Here is a 15383-nt window from a genome sequence, read left to right as displayed (position 1 = left end):
AGACTGATTGAGACTTTACTTTTATGGAGGGATGTGGGCATGGTTACTTTTGTATTCAATCCCGATGCTATTTCTGTGTTTCATCAACACTCTGATAATCCACAGATTACAGAATGCCTCCAGATGTGCATCGGCTGCTACTACTGGTCTTCCAGCTAACGATCAAAGCGTAAACTCTTTGAGACTTTACTCCCATGGAGGAAAGTGCGCATGCTGAATGTTGTATTCAATCCCGATGCAATTTCTGTGTTTCATCAACACTCTGATAGTCCGCAGATTACACAAAGCCCCGAGATTTGCATCGGAAACTACTACTGGTCTTCCAGTCATCGATCAAAACGTAGACTGTTAGAGACATTATTCCCATGGAGGTAAGTGCGCATGGTGACTGATGTATTAAATCCGGATGCAATTTCTGTGTTTCATCAGCACTCTGATAGTCTACAGATTACAGAATGCCTCCATATGTGCATCGGAAACTACTACTGGTCTTCCAGGGAACGATCAAAGCGTACACTCTTTGAGACATTACTACCATGGAGGAAAGTGCTTATGGTGATTGTTGTATTCAATCCCGAGGCAATTTCTCTGTTTCAATCCACACATTGATGGTCCACAGATTACAGAATGCATCCAGATGTGCATCGGAAACTATTACTGGTCTCCCAGGGAAAGATCAAAGCGTAGACTGTTTGAGAATTACTCCCATGAAGGAAAGTGCGCATGGTGACTGTTGTATTCAATCCCGATGCAATTTCCGTGTTTCATCAACACTCTGATACTCCACAGATTACAAAATGACTCCAGATGTGCATCGGAAACTACTATTGGTCTTAATGGGAACGATCAAAGCGTAGACTCTTTGAGACATTTCTCCCATGGAGGAAAGTGCTCATGGTGACTGTTGTGTTCAATCCCGATGCAATTTCTGTGTTTCACCAACACTCTGATAGTCTACAGATTACAGAATGCCTCCAGATGTGCATCAGAAACTACTACTGGTCTTCCAGGGAACGATCAAAGCGTAAACTCTTTGAGACATTACTCCCATTGAGGTAAGTGCGCATGCTGACTGTTGTATTCAATCCCGATGCAATTTCTGTGTTTCATGAACTCTCTGATAGTCCGCAGATTACAGAAAGCCTCGAGATGTGCATCGGAAACTACTACTGGTCTTTTAGTCAACGATCTAAACGTACACTGTCAGAGACATTACTCCCATGGAGGTAACTGAGCATGGTGACGGTTGTATCAAATCCGGATGCAATTGCGGTGTTTCATCAGCACTCTGATAGTCTACAGATTACAGAATGCCTCCATATGTGCAACGGACACTACTACTGGTCTTCCAGGGAACGATCAATGCGTAGACTGTTAGAGACATTACTCCCATGGAGGAAAGTGCGCATGCTGACTGTTGTATTCAATCCCGATGCAATTTCTGTGTTTCATCAACACTCTGATACTCCACAGATTACAGAATGCCTCCAGATGTGCATCGGAAACTACTACTGGTTTTCCAGGGAAGGATCAAATCGTAGACTGTTTGAGACATTACTCCTATTGAGGAAGGTGAGCATGGTGATTGTTGCATTCAATCCCAATGCAATTTCCGTGTTTCATCAAGACTCTGATACTTCACAGATTACAAAATGACTCCAGATGTGCATCGGAAACTACTACTGGTCTTCCAGGGAACGATCAAAACGTAGACTGTTTGAGACATTACTCCCATGGAGGAAAGTGCGCATGCTGACTGTTGTATTCAATCCCGTTGCAATTTCTGTGTTTCAACAACACTCTGATAGTCCGCAGATTACAGAAAGCCTCGAGATTTGCATCGGAAACTACTACTGGTCTTCCAGTCAACGTTCAAAACGTAGTCTGTTAGAGACATTACTCCCATGCAGGTATGTGCGCATGGTGACTGTTGTATTCAATCCCGAGGCAATTTCTCTGTTTCAATCCACACTTTGATGGTCTACAGATTACAGTATGCCTCCAGATGTGCATCGGAAACTATTACTGGTCTTCCAGGGAACGATCAAAGCATAGACTGTTTGAGAATTACCCCCATGGAGGAAAAAGCGCATGGTGACTGTTGTATTCAATCCCGATGCAATTTCTGTGTTTCATCAACGCTCTGATAGTCCACAGATTACAGAATGCCTCCAGATGTGCTTCGGCCACTACTACTGGACTTCCAGGGAACGATCAAATCGTAGACTGATTGAGACTTTACTTTTATGGAGGAAAGTGGGCATGGTGACTTTTTTTTTCAATCCCGATGCAATTTCTGTGTTTCATCAACACTCTGATACTCCATAGATTACAGAATGACTCCACATGTGCATCGGAAACTACTACTGGTCTTCTAGGGAACGATCAAAGCGTAGACTCTTTGAGACATTACTCCCTTTGAGGAAGGTGAGCATGGTGATTGTTGTATTCAATCCCGATGCAATTTCCGTGTTTCATCAACACTCTGATACTCCACAGATTACAAAATGACTCCACATGTGCATCGGAAACTACTACTGGTCTACTAGGGAACGATCAAAGCGTAGACTGTTTGAGACATTACTAACGTGGAGGAAAGTGAGCATGGTGTCCGTTGTATTCAATCCCAAAGCAATTTCTCTATTTCATCAACACTCTGATACTCCACAGATTACAGAATGCCACCAGATGTGCATCGGTAACTACTACTGGCCTTCCAGTTAACGATCAAATCGTAGACTGTTAGAGACATTACTTCCATGGATGAAAGTGCGCATGGTGTCTGTTGTATTCAATCCCATTGCAATTTCTGTGTTTCATCAACACTTTGAAGGTCCACAAATTACAGAATGCCTTCAGATGTGCATCGGAAACTACTACTGGTCTTCCAGGGAACATCAAAGCGTAGACTGCTTGAGAGTTTACTCCCATGGAGGAAAGTGCGCATGGTGACTTTTGTATTCAATCCCATTGCAATTTCTGTGTTTCATCAACACTTTGAAGGACCACAGATTACAGAATGCCTACAGATATGCGTCGGAAACTACTACTGGTCTTCCAATGAACGATCAAAGCGTAGACTGTTTGAGACATTACTCCCATGGAGGAAAGCGCGCATGGTGACTATTGTATTCAATCCCGATGCAATTTCTGTGTTCAACACTCTGAGAGTCCACAGATTACTGAATGCCTCCAGATGTGCATCGGAACTACTACTGGTCTTCCAGGGAACATCAAAGCGTAGACTGTTTGAGAGTTTACTCCCATGGAGGAAAGTGCGCATGGTGACTTTTGTATTCAATCCCATTGCAATTTCTGTGTTTCATCAACACTTTGAAGGCCCACAGATTACAGAATGCCTCCAGATGTGCATCAGAAAATACTACTGGTCTTCCAGGGAACGATCAAAGCGTAGACAGTTTGAGACATTACTCCTATGGAGGAAAGTGCGCATGGATTCTGTTGTATTCAATCCTGATGCAATTTCTGTGTTTCAACAACACTCTGATAGTCCACAGAATGCAGAATGCCTCCATATGTGCATCCGAAACTACTACTGGTCTTCCAGGGAACGATTAAACCGTAGACTGTTTCAGACATTACTCCCATGGATGAAAGTGCGCATGGTGACTGTTGTGTTCAATCATGATGCAATTTCTGTGTTTCATCAACACTCTGATAGTCCACTGATTACAGAATGCCTCCGAATGTGCCTCAGACTCTACTACTGGTCTTCAGGGAACGATCAGAGCGATGACAGTTTGAGACATTACTCCCATTGAGGAAATTGCGCATGGTGAGTGTTGTATTCAATCCCGATGCAATTTCTGTGTTTCAACAACACCATGATAGTCCACAGACTACAGAATGCCTGAAGATGAACGTCGGAAACTACTACTGGTCTTCCAGGGAACGATCAAAGCATATACTGTTTGAGACATTACTCCCATGGAGGAATGTGCGCATGGTGACTGTTGTATTCATTCCCGATGCAATTTCTGTGTTTTATCAACACTCTGAAGGTCAACAGGTTACAGAATGCCTCCAGACGTGCATCGGAAACTACTACTGGTCTTCCAGGGAACGATCAAAGCTTATACTCTTAGAGACATTACTCCCATGGAGGAAAGTGCGCATGGTGACTGTTGTATTCATTCCCGATGCAATTTCTGTGTTTTATCAACACTCTGAAAGTCAACAGGTTACAGAATGCCTCCAGATGTGCATATGAAACTACTACTGGTCTTCCAGGAAACGATCAAAGCGTAGACAGTTTGAGACATTACTCCCATTGAGGAAAGTGCGCATGGTGACTGTTGTATTCAATCCCGATGCAATTTCTGTGTTTCATCAACACCATGATAGTCCACAGATTACAGAATGCCTCAAGATGAACGTCGGAAACTACTACTGGTCTTTCAGGGAACGATGAAAGCGTAGACTGTTTGAGACATTACTCCCATGGAGGAAAGTGCGCATGGTGAATGTTGTATTCAATCCCGATGCAATTTCTCTGTTTCATCAACACTTTGAAGGTCCACAGATTACAGAATGCCTCCAGATGTGCATCGGAAACTATTACTGGTCTTCCAATTAACGATCAAAGCGTAGACTGTTTGAGACATAACTCCCATGGATGAAAGTGTACATGGGGACTGTTGTATTCAATCCCGATACCATTTCTGTGTTTCATCAATACCCTGATAGTCCACAGATTACAGAATGCCTCCAGATGTGCATCGGAAACTACTACTGGTCTTCCAGGGAACGATCAAAAACGTAGACTGCTGGAGACATTACTTCAATGGAGGAAAGTGCGCATGGTGAATGTTGTATTCAATCCCGAGGCAATTTCTGTGTTTCATCAACACTTTGAAGGTCCACATATTACAGATTGCCTCCAGATATGCATCGGAAACTACTACTGGTCTTCCAGGGAACGATCAAAGCGTAGACTATTTGAGATATTACTCCCATGGAGGAAAGTGCGCATGGTGACTGTTGTATTCAATCCCGATGCAATTTCTGTGTTTCATCAACACTTTGAAGGTCCACAGATTACAGAATTCGTACAGATGTGCATCGGAAACTACTACTGCTCTTACAGGGAACGATCAAAGCGTAGACTGTTTGAGACATTACTCCCATGGAGGAAAGTGCGCATGGTGGCTGTTGTATTCAATCCCAATACATTTTCTGTGTTTCATCAACACTCTGATAGTCCACAGATTACAGATTGCCTCCAGATGTGCATCGGAAACTACTACTGGTCTTCCAGGTACCGATCAAATCGTTGACTCTTTGAGAATTTACTCCTATGGAGGAAAGTGCGCATGGATACTGTTGTATTCAATCCTGATGCAATTTCTGTGTTTCAACAACACTCTGATAGTCCACAGATTACAGAATGCCTCCAGATGTGCATATGAAACTACTACTGGTCTTCCAGGGAACGATCAAAGCGTAGACTGTTTGAGACATTACTCCCATGGAGGAAAGTGCACATGGTGACTGTTGTATTCAATCCCGAAGCAATTTCAGTGTTTCATCAACACTCTGATAGTCCACTAATTACAGAATGCCTCCAGATGTGCCTCGGAAACTACTACTGGTCTTAAGGGAACGATCAAAGCGTAGATTGTTTGAGACATTACTCCCATGGAGGAAAGTGCGCATGGTGACTGTTGTATTCAATCCCGATGCAATTTCTGTGTTTCATCAACACTTTGAAGGTCCACAGATTACAGAATGCCTCCAGATGTGCAACGGAAACTACTACTGGTCTTCCAGGGAACGATCAAAGCGTAGACTTTTTGAGACATTACTCCCATGGAGGAAAGTGCGCATGGTGACTGTTGCATTCAAACGCGATGCAATTTCTGTGTTTCATCAACACTTTGAAGGTCCACATATTAAAGAATGCCCCCAGATGTGCATCGGAAACTACTACTGGTCTTCCAGGGAACGATCCAAGAGTAGACTGTTTTAGACATTACTCCCATGGAGGAAAGTGCGCATGGTGACTATTGTATTCAATCCCGATGCAATTTCTTTGTTCAACACTCTGATAGTCCACAGAATACAGAATGCCTCCAGATGTGCAACGGAAACTACTACTGGTCTTCCAGGGAACGATCAAAGCGTAGACTTTTTGAGACATTACGTCCATGGAGGAAAGTGCACATGGTGACTGTTGTATTCAATCCCGATGCATTTTCTGTTTGTCATCAACACTCTGATAGTCCACATATTACAGATTGCCTCCAGATGTGCATCGGAAACTAATACCGGTCTTCCAGGGAACGATCAAATCGTAGACAGTTTGAGACATTACTCCAAGGAGGAAAGTGCGCATGGATACTGTTGTATACAATCCTGATGCAATTTCTGTGTTTCAACAACACTCTGATAGTCCACAGATTACAGAATGCTTCCAGATGTGCATCGGAAACTGCTACTGGTCTTCCAGGGAACGATCAAAGCGTAGACTGTTTCAGACATTACTCCCATTGATGAAAGTGCGCATGGTGACTGTTGTATTCAATCCCGATGCAATTTCTGTGTTTTATCAACACTCTGAAGGTTAACAGGTTACAGAATGCCTCCAGGTGTGCATCGGTAACTACTACTGGTCTTCCAGGAAACGATCAAAGCGTAGACTGTTTGAGACATTACTCTCATGGATGAAAGTGCACATGGTGACTGTTGTATTCAATCCCGATGCAATTTCTGTGTTTCATCAACAATCTGATAGTCCACTAATTACAGAATGCCTCCGTATGTGCATCGGAAACTACTACTGATCTTCCAGTGAACGATCAAACCGTAGACTGTTTCAGACATTACTCCATGGATTAAAGTGCGCATGGTGACTGTTATATTCAATCCCGATGCAATATCTGTGTTTCATCAACACTCTGATTGTCCACTGATTACAGAATGCCTCCGAATGTCCCTGGGAAACTACTGCTGGTCTTCAGGGAACGATCAAATCGTAGACTGTTTGAGACATTTTTCCCATGGAGCAAAGTGTGCATGGTGACTGTTGTATTCAATACCGATGCATTTTCTGTGTTTCATCAACACTCTGATAGTCCACAGATTACAGATTGCCTCCAGATGTGCATCGGAAACTACTACTGGTCTGCCGGGCAACGATCAAAGCGTAGATTCTTTGAGAATTTACTCCTATGGAGGAAAGTGCGCATGGATGCTGTTGTATTCAATCCCGATGCAATTTCTGTGTTTTATCAACACTCTGAAGGTCAACAGGTTACAGAATGCCTCCAGATGTGCATCGGAAACTACTACTGATCTTCCAGGGAACGATCAAAACGTAGACTTTTTGAGACATTACTCCCATGGATGAAAGTGCAAATGGCGACTGTTGTATTCAATCCCGATGCATTTTCTGTTTCTCATCAACACTCTGATAGTCCACATATTACAGATTGCCTGAAGATGTGCATCGGAAACTACTACCGGTCTTCCAGGGAACGATCAAAGCGTACACAATTTGAGACGTTACTCCTATGGAGGAAAGTGCGCATGGATACTATTGTATATAATCCTGATGCAATTTCTGTGTTTCAACAACACTCTGATAGTCCTCAGATTACAGAATGCCTCCAGATGTGCATCGGAAACTGCTACTGGTCTTCCAGGGAACGATCAAAGCGTAGACTGTTTCAGACATTACTCCCATTGATGAAAGTGCGCATGGTGACTGTTGTATTCAATCCCGAAGCAATTTCCGTGTTTCATCAACACTCTGATAGTCCACTAATTACAGAATGCCTCCAGATGTGCCTCGGTAACTACTACTGGTCTTCAGGGAACGATCAAAGCGTAGATTGTTTGAGACATTACTCCCATTGATGAAAGTGCGCATGGTGACTGTTGTATACAATCCCGATGCAATTTCTGTGTTTTATCAACACTCTGAAGGTTAACAGGTTACAGAATGCCTCCAGGTGTGCATCAGTAACTACTACTGGTCTTCCAGGATACGATCAAAGCGTAGACTGTTTGAGACATTACTCTCATGGATGAAAGTGCACATGGTGACTGCTGTATTCAATCCCGATGCAATTTCTGTGTTTCATCAACACTCTGATAGTCCACTGATTACAGAATGCCTCCGAATGTCCCTGGGAAACTACTGCTGGTCTTCAGGGAACGATCAAAGCGTAGACTGTTTGAGACATTTTTCCCATGGAGCAAAGTGTGCATGGTGACTGTTGTATTCAATACCGATGCATTTTCTGTGTTTCATCAACACTCTGATAGTCCACAGATTACAGATTGCCTCCAGATGTGCATCGGAAACTACTACTGGTCTGCTGGGGAACGATCAAAGCGGAGATTCTTTGAGAATTTACTCCTATGGAGGGAAGTGCGCATGGATACTGTTGTATTCAATCCCGATGCAATTTCTGTGTTTTATCAACACTCTGAAGGTCAACAGGTTACAGAATGCCTCCAGATGGGCATCGGAAACTACTACTGATCTTCCAGGGAACGATCAAAACGTAGACTTTTTGAGACATTACTCCCATGGAGGAAAGTGCGCATGGTGACTGTTGTATTCAATCCCGATGCTATTTCTGTGTTTCATCAACACTTTGAAGGTCCACAGATTACAGAATTCGTACAGATGTGCATCGGAAACTACTACTGCTCTTACAGGGAACGATCAAAGCGTAGACTGTTTGAGACATTACTCCCATGGAGGAAAGTGCGCATGGTGGCTGTTGTATTCAATCCCGATACATTTTCTGTGTTTCATCAACACACTGATAGTCCACAGATTACAGATTGCCTCCAGATGTGCATCGGAAACTACTACTGGTCTGCCGGGGAACGATCAAAGCGTAGATTCTTTGAGAATTTACTCCTATGGAGGAAAGTGCGCATGGATACTGTTGTATTCAATCCCGATGCAATTTCTGTGTTTCAACAACACTCTGATAGTCCACAGATTACAGAATGCCTCCAGATGTGCATATGAAACTACTACTGGTCTTCCAGGGAACGATCAAAGCGTAGACTGTTTGAGACATTACTCCCATGGAGGAAAGTGCACATGGTGACTGTTGTATTCAATCCCGAAGCAATTTCCGTGTTTCATCAACACTCTGATAGTCCACTAATTACAGAATGCCTCCAGATGTGCCTCGGTAACTACTACTGGTCTTCAGGGAACAATCAAAGCGTAGATTGTTTGAGACATTACTCCCATGGAGGAAAGTGCGCATGGTGACTGTTGTATTCAATCCCGATGCAATTTCTGTGTTTCATCAACACTTTGAAGGTCCACAGATTACAGAATGCCTCCAGATGTGCAACGGAAACTACTACTGGTCTTCCAGGGAATGATCAAAGCGTAGACTTTTTGAGACATTACTCCCATGAAGGAAAGTGCACATGGTGACTGTTGCATTCAAACGCGATGCAATTTCTGTGTTTCATCAACACTTTGAAGGTCCACATATTAAAGAATGCCTCCAGATGTGCATCGGAAACTACTACTGGTCTTCCAGGGAACGATCAAAGAGTAGACTGTTTTAGACATTACTCCCATGGAGGAAAGTGCGCATGGTGACTATTGTATTCAATCCCGATGCAATTTCTTTGTTCAACACTCTGATAGTCCACAGATTACAGAATGCCTCCAGATGTGCATCGGAAACTACTACTGGTCTTCCAGGGAACGATCAAAGCGTAGACTGTTTCAGACATTACTCCCATTGATGAAAGTGCGCATGGTGACTGTTGTATTCAATCCCGATGCAATTTCTGTGTTTTATCAACATTCTGAAGGTTAACGGGTTACAGAATGCCTCCAGGTGTGCATCAGTAACTACTACTGGTCTTCCAGGAAACGATCAAAGCGTAGACTGTTTGAGACATTACTCTCATGGATGAAAGTGCACATGGTGACTGCTGTATTCAATCCCGATGCAATTTCTGTGTTTCATCAACACTCTGATAGTCCACTGATTACAGAATGCCTCCGAATGTCCCTGGGAAACTACTGCTGGTCTTCAGGGAACGATCAAAGCGTAGACTGTTTGAGACATTTTTCCCATGGAGCAAAGTGTGCATGGTGACTGTTGTATTCAATACCGATGCATTTTCTGTGTTTCATCAACACTCTGATAGTCCACAGATTACAGATTGCCTCCAGATGTGCATCGGAAACTACTACTGGTCTGCCGGGGAACGATCAAAGCGTAGATTCTTTGAGAATTTACTCCTATGGAGGGAAGTGCGCATGGATACTGTTGTATTCAATCCCGATGCAATTTCTGTGTTTTATCAACACTGTGAAGGTCAACAGGTTACAGAATGCCTTCAGATGGGCATCGGAAACTACTACTGATCTTCCAGGGAACGATCAAAACGTAGACTTTTTGAGACATTACTCCCATGGAGGAAAGTGCGCATGGTGACTGTTGTATTCAATCCCGATGATATTTCTGTGTTTCATCAACACTTTGAAGGTCCACAGATTACAGAATTCGTACAGATGTGCATCGGAAACTACTACTGCTCTTACAGGGAACGATCAAAGCGTAGACTGTTTGAGACATTACTCCCATGGAGGAAAGTGCGCATGGTGGCTGTTGTATTCAATCCCGATACATTTTCTGTGTTTCATCAACACACTGATAGTCCACAGATTACAGATTGCCTCCAGATGTGCATCGGAAACTACTACTGGTCTTCCAGGTAACGATCAAAGCGTTGACTCTTTGAGAATTTACTCCTATGGAGGAAAGTGCGCATTGTGACTGTTGTATTCAATCCCGATGCATTTTCTGTGTTTCATCAACACTCTGATAGTCCACAGATTACAGATTGCCTTCAGATGTGCATCGGAAACTACTACTGGTCTTCCAGGTAACGATCAAAGCGTTGACTCTTTGAGAATTTACTCCTATGGAGGAAAGTGCGCATGGATACTGTTGTATTCAATCCTGATGCAATTTCTGTGTTTCAACAACACTCTGATAGTCCACAGATTACAGAATGCCTCCAGATGTGAATATGAAACTACTACTGGTCTTCCAGGGAACGATCAAAGCGTAGACTGTTTGAGACATTACTCCCATGGAGGAAAGTGCACATGGTGACTGTTGTATTCAATCCCGAAGCAATTTCTGTGTTTCATCAACACTCTGATAGTCCACTAATTACAGAATGCCTCCAGATGTGCCTCGGAAACTACTACTGGTCTTCAGGGAACGAACAAAGCGTAGAATGTTTGAGACATTACTCCCATGGAGGAAAGAGCGCATGGTGACTGTTGCATTCAATCCCGATGCAATTTCTGTGTTTCATCAATACTTTGAAGGTCCACGTATTAAAGAATGACTCCAGATGTGCATCGGAAACTACTACTGGTCTTCCAGGGAACGATCAAAGAGTAGACTGTTTTAGACATTACTCCCATGGAGGAAAGTCTGCATGGTGACTATTGTATTCAATCCCGATGCAATTTCTGTGTTCAACACTCTGATAGTCCACAGATTACAGAATGCCTCCAGATGTGCAACGGAAACTACTACTGGTCTTCCAGGGAACGATCAAAGCGTAGACTTTTTGAGACATTACGCCCATGGAGGAAAGTGCGCATGGTGACTGTTGTATTCAATCCCGATGCAATTTCTGTGTTTCAACAACACTCTGATAGTCCACAGATTACAGAATTCGTACAGATGTGCATCGGAAACTACTACAGGTCCTCCAGGTAACGATCAAGCGTAGACTGTTTGAGACATTACTCCCATGGAGGAAAGTGCGCATTGTGACTGTTGTATTCAATCCTGATGCAATTTCTGTGTTTCTACAACACATTGTACTCCACAGTTTACAGAAAATCTCCAGATTTGCTTCGGAAACTACTACTGCTCTTACAGGGAACGATCAAAGCGTAGACTGTTTGAGGCATTACTCCCATGGAGGAAAGTGCGCATGGTGGCTGTTGTATTCAATCCCGATGCATTTTCTGTGTTTCATCAACACTCTGATAGTCCACAGATTACAGATTGCTTCCAGATGTGCATCGGAAACTACTACTGGTCTTCCAGGTAACGATCAAAGCGTTGACTCTTTGAGAATTTACTCCTATGGAGGAAAGTGCGCATGGATACTGTTGTATTCAATCCTGATGCAATTTCTGTGTTTCAACAACACTCTGATAGTCCACAGATTACAGAATGCCTCCAGATGTGCATATGAAACTACTACTGGTCTTCCAGGGAACGATCAAAGCGTAGACTGTTTGAGACATTACTCCCATGGAGGAAACTGCGCATGGTGACTGTTGTATTCAATCCCGATGCAATTTCTGAATTTCATCAACACTTTAAAGGTCCACAGATTACAGAATGCCTCCAGATGTGCATCGGAAACTACTACTGATCTTCCAGGGAACGGTCAAAGCGTAGATTGTTTGAGACATTACTCCCATGGAGGCTAGTGCGCATGGTGACTGTTGTATTCAATCCCGATGCAATTTCTGTGTTTCATCAACACTTTGAAGGTCCACATATTACAGAATGCCTAAAGATGTGCATCGGAAGCTACTACTGGTCTTCCAGGGAACGATCAAAGCGTAGACTGTTTTAGACATTACTCCCATGGAGGAAAGTGCGCATGGTGACTGTTGTATTAAATCCCGATGCTATTTCTGTGTTTCATTAACACTCCGATTGTCCACAGATACAGAATGCCTCCGAATGTCCCTGGGAAACTACTGCTGGTCTTCAGGGAACGATCAAAGCGTAGACTATTTGAGACAATTTTCCCATGGAGGAAAGTGCGCATGGTGACTGTTGTATTCAATACCGATGCATTTTCTGTGTTTCATCAACACTCTGATAGTCCACAGATTACAGATTGCCTCCAGATGTGCATCGGAAACTACTACTGGTCTGCCGGGGAACGATCAAAGCGTAGACTCTTTGAGAATTTACTCCTATGGAGGTAAGTGCGCATGGATACTGTTGTATTCAATCCCGATGCAATTTCTGTGTTTTATCAACACTCTGAAGGTCAACAGGTTACAGAATGCCTCCAGATGTTCATTGGAAACTACTACTGGTCTTCCAGGGAACGTTCAAAGCGTATACTGTTTGAGACATTACTCACATGGAGGAAAGTGCGCATGGTGACTGTTGTATTCATTCCCAATGCAATTTCTGTGTTTTATCAAAACTCTGAAAGTCAACAGGTTACAGAATACCTCTAGATGTGCATATGAAACTACCACTGGTCTTCCAGGGAACGATCAAAGCGTAGACTGTTTGAGACATTACTGCCATGGAGGAAAGTGCACATTGTGACTGTTGTATTCAATCCCGATGCAATTTCTGTGGTTCATCAACACTCTGATAGTCCACTAATTACAGAATGCCTCCAGATGTGCCTCGGAAACTACTGCTGGTCTTCAGGGTACGATCAAAGCGATGACAGTTTGAGACATTACTCCCATTGAGGAAAGTGCGCATGGTGACTGTTGTATTCAATCCCGATGCAATTTCTGTGTTTCAACAACACCACGATAGTCCACAGATTACAGAATGCCTCAAGATGAACGTCGGAAAATCCTACTGGTCTTCCAGGGAACGGTCAAAGCGTAGACTGTTTGAGACATTACTCCCATGGAGGAAAGTGCACATGGTGACTGTTGTATTCAATCCCGAAGCAATTTCTGTGTTTCATCAACACTCTGATAGTCCGCTAATTACAGAATGCCTCCAGATGTGCCTCGGAAACTACTACTGTTCTTCAGGGAACGATCAAAGCGTAGAATGTTTGAGACATTACTCCCATGGAGGAAAGTGCGCATGGTGACTCTTGTATTCAATCCCAATGCAATTTCTGTGTTTCATCAACAATCTGATAGTCCACTAATTACGGAATGCCTCCGTATGTGCCTCGGTAACTACTACTGATCTTCCAGTGAACGATCAAACCGTAGACTCTTTCAGACATTACTCCATGGATTAAAGTGCGCATGGTGACTGTTGTATTCAATCCCGATGCAATTTCTGTGTTTCATCAACACTCTGATAGTCCACAGATTACAGATTGCCTCCAGATGTGCATCGGAAACTACTACTGGTCTGCCCTGGAACGATCAAAGCGTAGACTCTTTGAGAATTTACTCCTATGGAGGAAAGTGCGCATGGATACTGTTGTATTCAATCCCGATGCAATTTCTGTGTTTTATCAACACTCTGAAGGTCAACAGGTTACAGAATGCTTCCAGATGTGCATCGGAAACTACTACTGGTCTTCCAGGGAACGATCAAAGCGTATACTGTTTGAGACATTACTCCCATGGAGGAAAGTGCGCATGGTGACTGTTGTATTCATTCCCGATGCAATTTCTGTGTTTTATCAAAACTCTGAGAGTCAACAGGTTACAGAATGCCTCCAGATGTGCATATGAAACTACCACTGGTCTTCCAGGGAACGATCAAATCGTAGACTGTTTGAGACATTACTGCCATGGAGGAAAGTGCACATTGTGACTGTTGTATTCAATCCCGAAGCAATTTCTGTGTTTCATCAACACTCTGATAGCCCACTAATTACAAAATGCCTCCAGATGTGCCTCGGAAACTACTACTGGTCTTCAGGTTACGATCAAAGCGATGACAGTTTGAGACACTATTCCCATTGAGGAAAGTGCGCATGGTGACTGTTGTATTGAATCCCGATGCAATTTCTCTGTTTCATCAACAGTTTCAAGGCCCACAGATTACAGAATGCCTCCAGATGTGCATCGGAAACTACTACTGGTCTTCCAGGTAACGATCAAAGCGTAGACTGTTTGAGACATAACTCCCATAGATGAAAGTGCGCATGGTGACTGTTGTATTCAATCCCGATGCAATTTCTGTGTTTCATCAGCACCCTGATATTCCACAGATTACAGAATGCCTCCATATGTGCATCGGAAACTACTACTGGTCTTCCAGGGAACGATCAAAACGTAGACAGCTTGAGACATTATTTCAATGGAGGAATGTGCGCATGGTGACTGTTGTATTCAATCCCGAGGCAATTTCTGTGTTTCATCAACACTTTGAAGGTCCACAGATTATAGAATGCCTCCAGATGTGCATCGGAAACTACTACTGGTCTTCCAGGGAACGATCAAAGCGTAGACTATTTGAGACATTACTCCCATGGAGGAAAGTGCGCATGGTGACTGTTGTATTCAATCCCGATGCTATTTCTGTGTTTCATCAACACTTTGAAGGTCCACAGATTACAGAATTCGTACAGATGTGCATCGGAAACTACTACTGCTCTTACAGGGAACGATCAAAGCGTAGACTGTTTGAGACATTACTCCCATGGAG

The sequence above is a fragment of the Schistocerca gregaria genome, chromosome 10 (assembly GCF_023897955.1).
Source record: "Schistocerca gregaria isolate iqSchGreg1 chromosome 10, iqSchGreg1.2, whole genome shotgun sequence".
In the NCBI taxonomy this organism is placed as follows: Eukaryota; Metazoa; Arthropoda; class Insecta; order Orthoptera; family Acrididae; genus Schistocerca; species Schistocerca gregaria.
Note: the sequence above shows the minus strand (reverse complement) of the source record.